The following is an 8,409-nucleotide window of genomic DNA, read 5'->3' as shown; positions in this document are numbered from 1 at the left end:
ACACTCGGAGAAGAAGGCAGTTACTTGAGATGAGCAAGGCTCGCTCAAGTAACTGACCTTACCGAGCGTGCTCACTTATCTCTAGCCTTTACATCTTGTGGTCAGTACTGGCAGCAGCATTTAAATGGCCCAACAGAAGGGGCTCCCACTGTCTGCCAATCTCTGAGATCTCGGGGTGCCATTCATTGTGGAGGCCCGAGAGCTGCCATGGATTTTCGCCTATAGAATGTCTGCAAAAATACAATATACTGTGATACTGAGAAATTGCAGTATGTTATAAGCATTCAAATGATTGCAAGTTTAAAGTTCCCTGTGGGAACAAACAAAAAAATGTAAAAATTAGAAATCTGTTTACCTTAAGAAAAAAAAGGAAAGTTTCAACCCCGCCTTCTCATTTTTAACATTGGATTTATTAAAGTCCTCTCAATGAATTTGTAAAACAAACAAAAAGATTTATCCCACACAGTGAAAAGAAATACACAACACTAAAATTGTGTTGTTTTTGGTCATCCTGTCTCGAAGAAAAGATTTAAGAAGCATTTAAAGTGTCATGATGTATCTGAAAATAATACCAATAGAAACTGCAGGATGTGCTGCAAACAAATGAGCCCTCTACAGCCTCATCGACGGAAAAGTAAAGTCACGGGGTTAGAAGATGACAATGAAACTTTTAGTACGTAACTTTTTTTTCTTTACAAAAAATATATTTTTTGAAAGTAGTGAAAGAAAATATGGCCGTATCAAATTTATGCTTTATTCGTCCTGACCCACAGAATAAAGTCAGCATGTCACTTTTGCTGCACCAGGTATGCCGTAAACACAAGATGCCCCCAAAATAGCACAAGGGTTTTTTCCATTTCATACCACGGAGAAATATTTTAAAGTTTTTCAGTACGATAAGTTGTACCATAGAAAACTACAGCTTGTCCTGCAAAAAACAAGACCTCGAAGCAGCTATGTCGATTGAAAAATAAAAATTTTTTTTAAAGCCGGGCAAGCGCTTTAATTTTTTTTTCAACAAGTGCCTTATGGCCACCAGATCGGGGAGTTGCACATGACATGTATATGCTGGTCTGAGACGCCACATGATGGCAAACGCAGTGTATTATGCAGTGAAAAAACGTCCATGGGACTTACCCATAAGTTGTGATTGTGTAACGAGATGCAGGGTTATGACACAATTCTATACAGCATGTGGAAGCGATGGGTACACATATGTATTTGCCTACTGACAGAGTTATACCCACATGCAGATCCGCGGCAGAATAGCCTTGGCATTCTGCTGTGCTTTTACAGCCATGTGAATACAACCTTCGGACATGTTCACATGTTGCAGATTTTCTGCTGCAGAGAAAAATCCACGCTAAAATCTGCAATGATGCGCGTTTGCCACAGATTTAACCCCCTCATTTGAAGAGTAGAAACTCGCTGTGAAAATTCGCAGCTCAAATAAAATGTTGCGGATTTAAATTCTGCGTCGCTTGTCATTTTATGCTGCAGGTCTTCCCCACAGCATGCGGACGGCGTTTCTTAAAATCCCATCCACAATTCCTGTACTATAAATGCTGTGGATGTTTTCCACGTGGGAATGCACCTTAAGGCCACCTTCACACATGGCAGAGTCGCTGCGGCTATCCGCAGGAAATACACACCACATCCACAGCTAAATGGTGCCCATTTGGCTGCAGTTTCTTATTACAGATCCTAACCCCTGTAGTTCAAGAATTGAATTCTGTAACATAAATGGACATTCTGCAGATTTGTCGCAGAAAATTTTTGCACCGTGTGAATATTTTTGAAAACTCCTGCCTCTGGATTGTACTGTAAGGCTGGGTTCAGATGGGGCGGAAATTCCGCCGGCAATCTTAAGGCCGAGCTTAAACACCAAAGTGGCCAAGATTTGCGCAACATGCAATGTCAGTAGCCCATTGATTTTTATTGGGCCACTCATACTTAGGTGTGTGAAAAAACACATCATTCACGTGAAAGAGAACTGCAGCATGCACTATAATGTTTGGAGATTGGCATCACGCAGCAAACAAACATCACTGTGTAGTTGTTGTGCAGCGCGCCGCTTCTCACGGCCATAATAATGGTGGCCAAAAACAATTGTACTATGTTTTTCAGTGTATCCTCCATATATATATGGCGGCAAATTCTGAATATGAATTCACATGAAAAATGGGTCAAAAAGACGCGTACTTTGGAGGCAGAATTACCGTGGACATTCACACGTAGTGGAACCAGTGCGGATTTTCTGGAAGGAGAATTTGGACCAAAATCTGCATCAAATTCCATGTAAAAAAACCGCACAATTGGTGTGGACTTCGAAGGGGTGACGTCTGCTGCGGTGCCAAGTCAAAGGGCGAAATCTGTTGCAAATCTGTTTAATAAAATACAAAAAAAAAATCGCAGAATGTGATGTAAATATTTCGCTGTGGAAAATCTGCATCGATTCTGTTACGTGTACCCTATGGCTGGGTTCACACAATCCAGAATTGCCGCGGAATTTCGGTGCAGACTTTCTGCAAGGAAGTTCCACTGGCAATTCTAATCCCGGGATGAAGCAGCAAATTGGACGAGATTTGCAAAATTCTAGTCCACATGCTGTGGCCAAGCTGCGCTGAAATTGACATGGCGCACAGAAATCCAAGCCGCAGCATGTCAATATTATTGCCGTTTCTGCTGCGGCCAACTCTCTTCTTAATGGGGAAGAGCTGGCCGCAGAGGAATAAGCCGCTTGAAAACCCGCTGGACTTCAAGCTGCGGAAATCTTGTGGAATTTCCGTGCTGTCCCACTGCGGAAATTCGCGTGAGATTTCCGCGGGATTTCCATCCTGTGTGACCGCAGCCTAAGGTCTCCCTCACACATGCGTTACGGTAAGCACCGCGATTTAAATCACGGTGGTTTGCCGCAATTTTACTTTCGCTTTTAGCCTCAGGGAGCTGCGGCTGACAGCGGAGTTTAACATACCTCACCATTGATGAGGTGCGCTAAACAGGCAAAAATAGAACAGCCACCGCTCGAAAATCGCGGCACTGCGATGGAGCTGCTGTATAAGCGGTCTCATTGAAAACAATTTTTTAATACAAAGGAAAAAGGGAGGAGTTAATGCAATTTATATGAATAATATCTACAATACATAGGTAAAAAGGATGAAAACGCCTGTGCTTGGTAATTTATGAGAAGAAATTCATCATGAGAAATTAGGGTAATACAATAGTGTTTAATTCATTCATGCATTTTTCCACCTGAACACCATAAGGCATTAAGCCTCAAGAGAGCAGAAAAACTGTATTAAAAAACTCCAGAAAAATGCATGCTGGGTCTTGGCCAAATAGTGCCTATAGTTGAAGAACAGGAAATTGCAAAGAATTTGCAAAACTGAAGCAAAAGATTGTCAGGACAGCACCAGGACTGACGATGAAATGGGTTAACCAGGCGTCCGCCATGTAATGGGACACAGGCAGGATATCATTGCGCAGTACAAGTGTCTCTCCCTCGAGGGTCAGCTATCTGAGGCTCCACAGTCCATCTTTACGTTGACTTTGGGCAAGAGATTTTGCCAATACTCTAGGACTACATGATCTTTTCCGAATGTGACTCCCAGGATCTTCATAAAGTCTAGCTGGATGGAGAAAGGGGACGTACTATGGACTCCAACCTCCCGCAGTTGACTTTGGCTCCTGTAGCTTGACCATATTCCTCACAGGTCCGGATAAGCACCATCACGAAGTTCATTGTCGAGCAAATACTTGGCCACCTGGTTCTCTGGATTTCTATGAATAGACTCTGTAAGGATAGACTCTGTAAAGAAATTCATGACACAAAAAAAAGAGAAGATGTGAAAGAAGGCAGTTTTATCTGAGCACAAAAGAGACCCAAGGTTATGGACGGAAGCGGGGGACCGTCGCCAGAAAAAGGGCCGGTCCCGCCAAAAAGCAAAGAGGGATGCGGGTGGAAGCGGGGGACCGTCGCCAGAAAAAGGGCCGTTCCCGCAAAAAAGCAAAGAGGGATGCGGGCGGAAGCAGGGGACCGTCGCCAGAAAAAAGGCCATTCCCGCCAAACAGCAAAGAGGGATGCGGCGCAAGCGGGGGACCGTCGCCAGAAAAAGGGCCGGTCCCGCCAAAAAGCAAAGAGGGATGCGGGCGGAAGCGGGGGACCGTCGCCAGAAAAAGGGCCGGTCCCGCCAAAAAGCAAAGAGGGATGCGGGCGGAAGCGGGGGACCGTCGCCAGAAAAAGGGCCGGTCCCGCCAAAAAGCAAAGAGGGATGCGGGCGGAAGCGGGGGACCGTCGCCAGAAAAAGGGCCGGTCCCGCCAAAAAGCAAAGAGGGATGCGGGCGGAAGCGGGGGACCGTCGCCAGAAAAAGGGCCGGTCCCGCCAAAAAGCAAAGAGGGATGCGGGCGGAAGCGGGAGACCGTCGCCAGATAGAGGGCCGGTCGCGCCAAAAAGCAAAGAGGGATGCGGGCGGAAGCGGGGGACCGTCGCCAGATAGAGGGCCGATCCCGCCAAAAGCAAAGAGGGATGCGGGCGGAAGCGGGGGACCGTCGCCAGATAGAGGGCCGGTCCCGCCAAAAAGCAAAGAGGGATGCGGGCGGAAGCAGGGGACCGTCGCCAGAAAAAGGGCCGGTCCCGCCAAAAAGCAAAGAGGGATGCGGGCGGAAGCGGGAGACCGTCGCCAGATAGAGGGCCGGTCCCGCCAAAAAGCAAAGAGGGATGCGGGCGGAAGCGGGGGACCGTCGCCAGATAGAGGGCCGGTCCCGCCAAAAAGCAAAGAGGGATGCGGGCGGAAGCGGGGGACCGTCGCCAGATGGAGGGCCGGTCCCGCCAAAAAGCAAAGAGGGATGCGGGCGGAAGCGGGAGACCGTCGCCAGATAGAGGGCCGGTCCCGCCAAAAAGCAAAGAGGGATGCGGGCGGAAGCGGGGGACCGTCGCCAGATAGAGGGCCGGTCCGGCCAAAAAGCAAAGAGGGATGCGGGCGGAAGCGGGGGACCGTCGCCAGACGGAGGGCCAGTGCCGCCAAAAAGCAAAGAGGGATGCGGGTGGAAGCGGGGGACCGTCGCCAGATAGAGGGCCGGTCCCGCCAAAAAGCAAAGAGGGATGCGGGCGGAAGCGGGGGACCGTCGCCAGATAGAGGGCCGGTCCCGCCAAAAAGCAAAGAGGGATGCGGGCGGAAGCGGGGGACCGTCGCCAGAAAAAGGTCCGGTCCTGCCAAAAAGCAAAGAGGGATGCGGGCGGAAGCGGGGAAACGTCGCCAGATAGAGGGCCGGTCCCGCCAAAAAGCAAAGAGGGATGCGGGCGGAAGCGGGGGACCGTCGCCAGAAAGAGGGCCGGCCCCGCCAAAAAGTAAAGAGGGATGAGACCGTCGCCAGATAGAGGGCCGGTCCCGCCAAAAAGCAAAGCGGGATGCGGGCGGAAGCGGGGGACCGTCGCCAGATAGAGGGCCGGTCCCACCAAAAAGCAAAGAGGGATGCGGGCGGAACGGGGGACCGTCACCAGAGAAAGGGCCGGTGCCGCCAAAAAGCAAAGAGGGATGCGGGCGGAAGCGGGAGACCGTCACCAGATAGAGGGCCGGTACCGCCAAAAAGCAAAGCGGGATACGGGCGGAAGCGGGGGACCGTCGCCAGATAGAGGGCCGGTCCCGCCAAAAAGCAAAGAGGGATGGGGCGGAAGCGGGGGACTGTCGCCAGAAAAAGGGCCGCTCCCGCCAAAAAGCAAAGAGGGATGCGGGCGGAAGCAGGGGACCATCGCCAGATAGAGGGCCGCTCCCGCCAAAAAGGAACGAGGGATGCGGGCGGAAGCGGGGGACCGTCGCCAGAAAAAGGGCCGGTCCCGCCAAAAAGGAAAGAGGGATGCGGGCGGAAGCGGGGGACCGTCGCCAGATAGAGGGCCGGTCCCGCCAAAAAGTAAAGAGGGATGCGGGCGGAAGCGGGGGACCGTCGCCAGAAAAAGGGTCGGTCCCGCCAAAAAGCAAAGAGGGATGCGGGCGGAAGCGGGGGACCGTCGCCAAAAAAAGGCCGGTCCTGCCAAAAAGCAAAGAGGGATGCGGGCGGAAGCGGGGGGACCGTCGCCAGAAAAAGGGCCGGTCCCCCTAAAAGCAAAAAGGTATGCGGACAGAAGAGGGGGACCGTCGCCAGAAAAAGGGCAGATCCCGCCAAAAAGGAAAGAGGGATGCGGGCGGAAGCGGGGGACCGTCGCCAGAAAAAGGGCCGGTCCCCCTAAAAGCAAAGAGGGATGCAGGCGGAAGCGGGGGACCGTCGCCAGAAAAGGGTCCGGTCCAGCCAAAAAGCAAAGAGGGATGCGAGCGGATGCGGGGGACCGTCGCCAGAAAGAGGGCCGCTGCCGCCAAAAAGCAAAGAGGGATGCGGGCGGAAGCGGGAGACCGTCGCCAGAAAGAGGGCCGCTGCCGCCAAAAAGCAAAGAGGGATGCGGGCGGAAGCGGGGGACCGTCGCCAGAAAGAGGGCCGGTCCCGCCAAAAAGCAAAGAGGGATGCGGGCGGAAGCGGGGGACCGTCGCCAGAAAAAGGGACGGTCCCGCCAAAAAGCAAAGAGGGATGCGGGCGGAAGCGGGGGACCGTCGCCAGAAAAAGGGCCGGTCCCGCCAAAAAGCAAAGAGGGATGCGGGCGGAAGCGGGGGACCGTCGCCAGAAAAAGGGCCGGTCCCGCCAAAAAGCAAAGAGGGATGCGGGCGGAAGCGGGGGACCGTCGCAAGAAAAAGGGCCGGTCCCACCAAAAAGCAAAGAGGGATGCGGGCGGAAGCGGGGGACCGTCGCCAGAAAAAGGGCCGGTCCCGCCAAAAAGCAAAGAGGGATGCGGGCGGAAGCGGGGGACCGTCGCCAGAAAAAGGGCCGGTCCCGCCAAAAAGCAAAGAGGGATGCGGGCGGAAGCGGGAGACCGTCGCCAGATACAGGGTCGGTCGCGCCAAAAAGCAAAGAGGGATGCGGGCGGAAGCGGGGGACCGTCGCCAGATAGAGGGCCGATCCCGCCAAAAGCAAAGAGGGATGCGAGCGGAAGCGGGGGACCGTCGCCTGATAGAGGGCCGGTCCCGCCAAAAAGCAAAGAGGGATGCGGGCGGAAGCGGGGGACCGTCGCCAGAAAAAGGGCCGATCCCGCCAAAAAGCAAAGAGGGATGCGGGCGGAAGCGGGAGACCGTCCCAGATAGAGGGCCGGTCCCGCCAAAAAGCAAAGAGGGATGCGGGCGGAAGCGGGGGACCGTCGCCAGATAGAGGGCCGGTCCCGCCAAAAGCAAAGAGGGATGCGGGCGGAAGCGGGGGACCATCGCCAGAAAAAGGGCCGGTCCCGCCAAAAAGGAAAGAGGGATGCGGGCGGAAGCGGGGGACCGTCGCCAGATAGAGGGCCGGTCCCGCCAAAAAGTAAAGAGGGATGCGGGCGGTAGCGGGGGACCGTCGCCAGAAAAAGGGTCGGTCCCGCCAAAAAGCAAAGAGGGATGCGGGCGGAAGCGGGGGACCGTCGCCAAAAAAAGGCCGGTCCCGCCAAAAAGCAAAGAGGGATGCGGGCGGAAGCGGGGGGACCGTCGCCAGAAAAAGGGCCGGTCCCCCTAAAAGCAAAAAGGTATGCGGACAGAAGAGGGGGACCGTCGCCAGAAAAAGGGCCGATCCCGCCAAAAAGGAAAGAGGGATGCGGGCGGAAGCGGGGGACCGTCGCCAGAAAAAGGGCCGGTCCCCCTAAAAGCAAAGAGGGATGCAGGCGGAAGCGGGGGACCGTCGCCAGAAAAGGGTCCGGTCCAGCCAAAAAGCAAAGAGGGATGCGAGCGGATGCGGGGGACCGTCGCCAGAAAGAGGGCCGCTGCCGCCAAAAAGCAAAGAGGGATGCGGGCGGAAGCGGGGGACCGTCGCCAGAAAGAGGGCCGCTGCCGCCAAAAAGCAAAGAGGGATGCGGGCGGAAGCGGGGGACCGTCGCCAGAAAGAGGGCCGGTCCCGCCAAAAAGCAAAGAGGGATGCGGGCGGAAGCGGGGGACCGTCGCCAGAAAAAGGGACGGTCCCGCCAAAAAGCAAAGAGGGATGCGGGCGGAAGCGGGGGACCGTCGCCAGATAGAGGGTCGGTCGCGCCAAAAAGCAAAGAGGGATGCGGGCGGAAGCGGGGGACCGTCGCCAGATAGAGGGCCGATCCCGCCAAAAGCAAAGAGGGATGCGGGCGGAAGCGGGGGACCGTCGCCTGATAGAGGGCCGGTCCCGCCAAAAAGCAAAGAGGGATGCGGGCGGAAGCGGGGGACCGTCGCCAGAAAAAGGGCCGATCCCGCCAAAAAGCAAAGAGGGATGCGGGCGGAAGCGGGAGACCGTCCCAGATAGAGGGCCGGTCCCGCCAAAAAGCAAAGAGGGATGCGGGCGGAAGCGGGGGACTGTCGCCAGATAGAGGGCCGGTCCCGCCAAAAGCAAAGAGGGATGCG

The sequence above is a fragment of the Eleutherodactylus coqui genome, chromosome 11 (assembly GCF_035609145.1).
Source record: "Eleutherodactylus coqui strain aEleCoq1 chromosome 11, aEleCoq1.hap1, whole genome shotgun sequence".
Taxonomy (NCBI): Eukaryota; Metazoa; Chordata; class Amphibia; order Anura; family Eleutherodactylidae; genus Eleutherodactylus; species Eleutherodactylus coqui.
Note: the sequence above shows the minus strand (reverse complement) of the source record.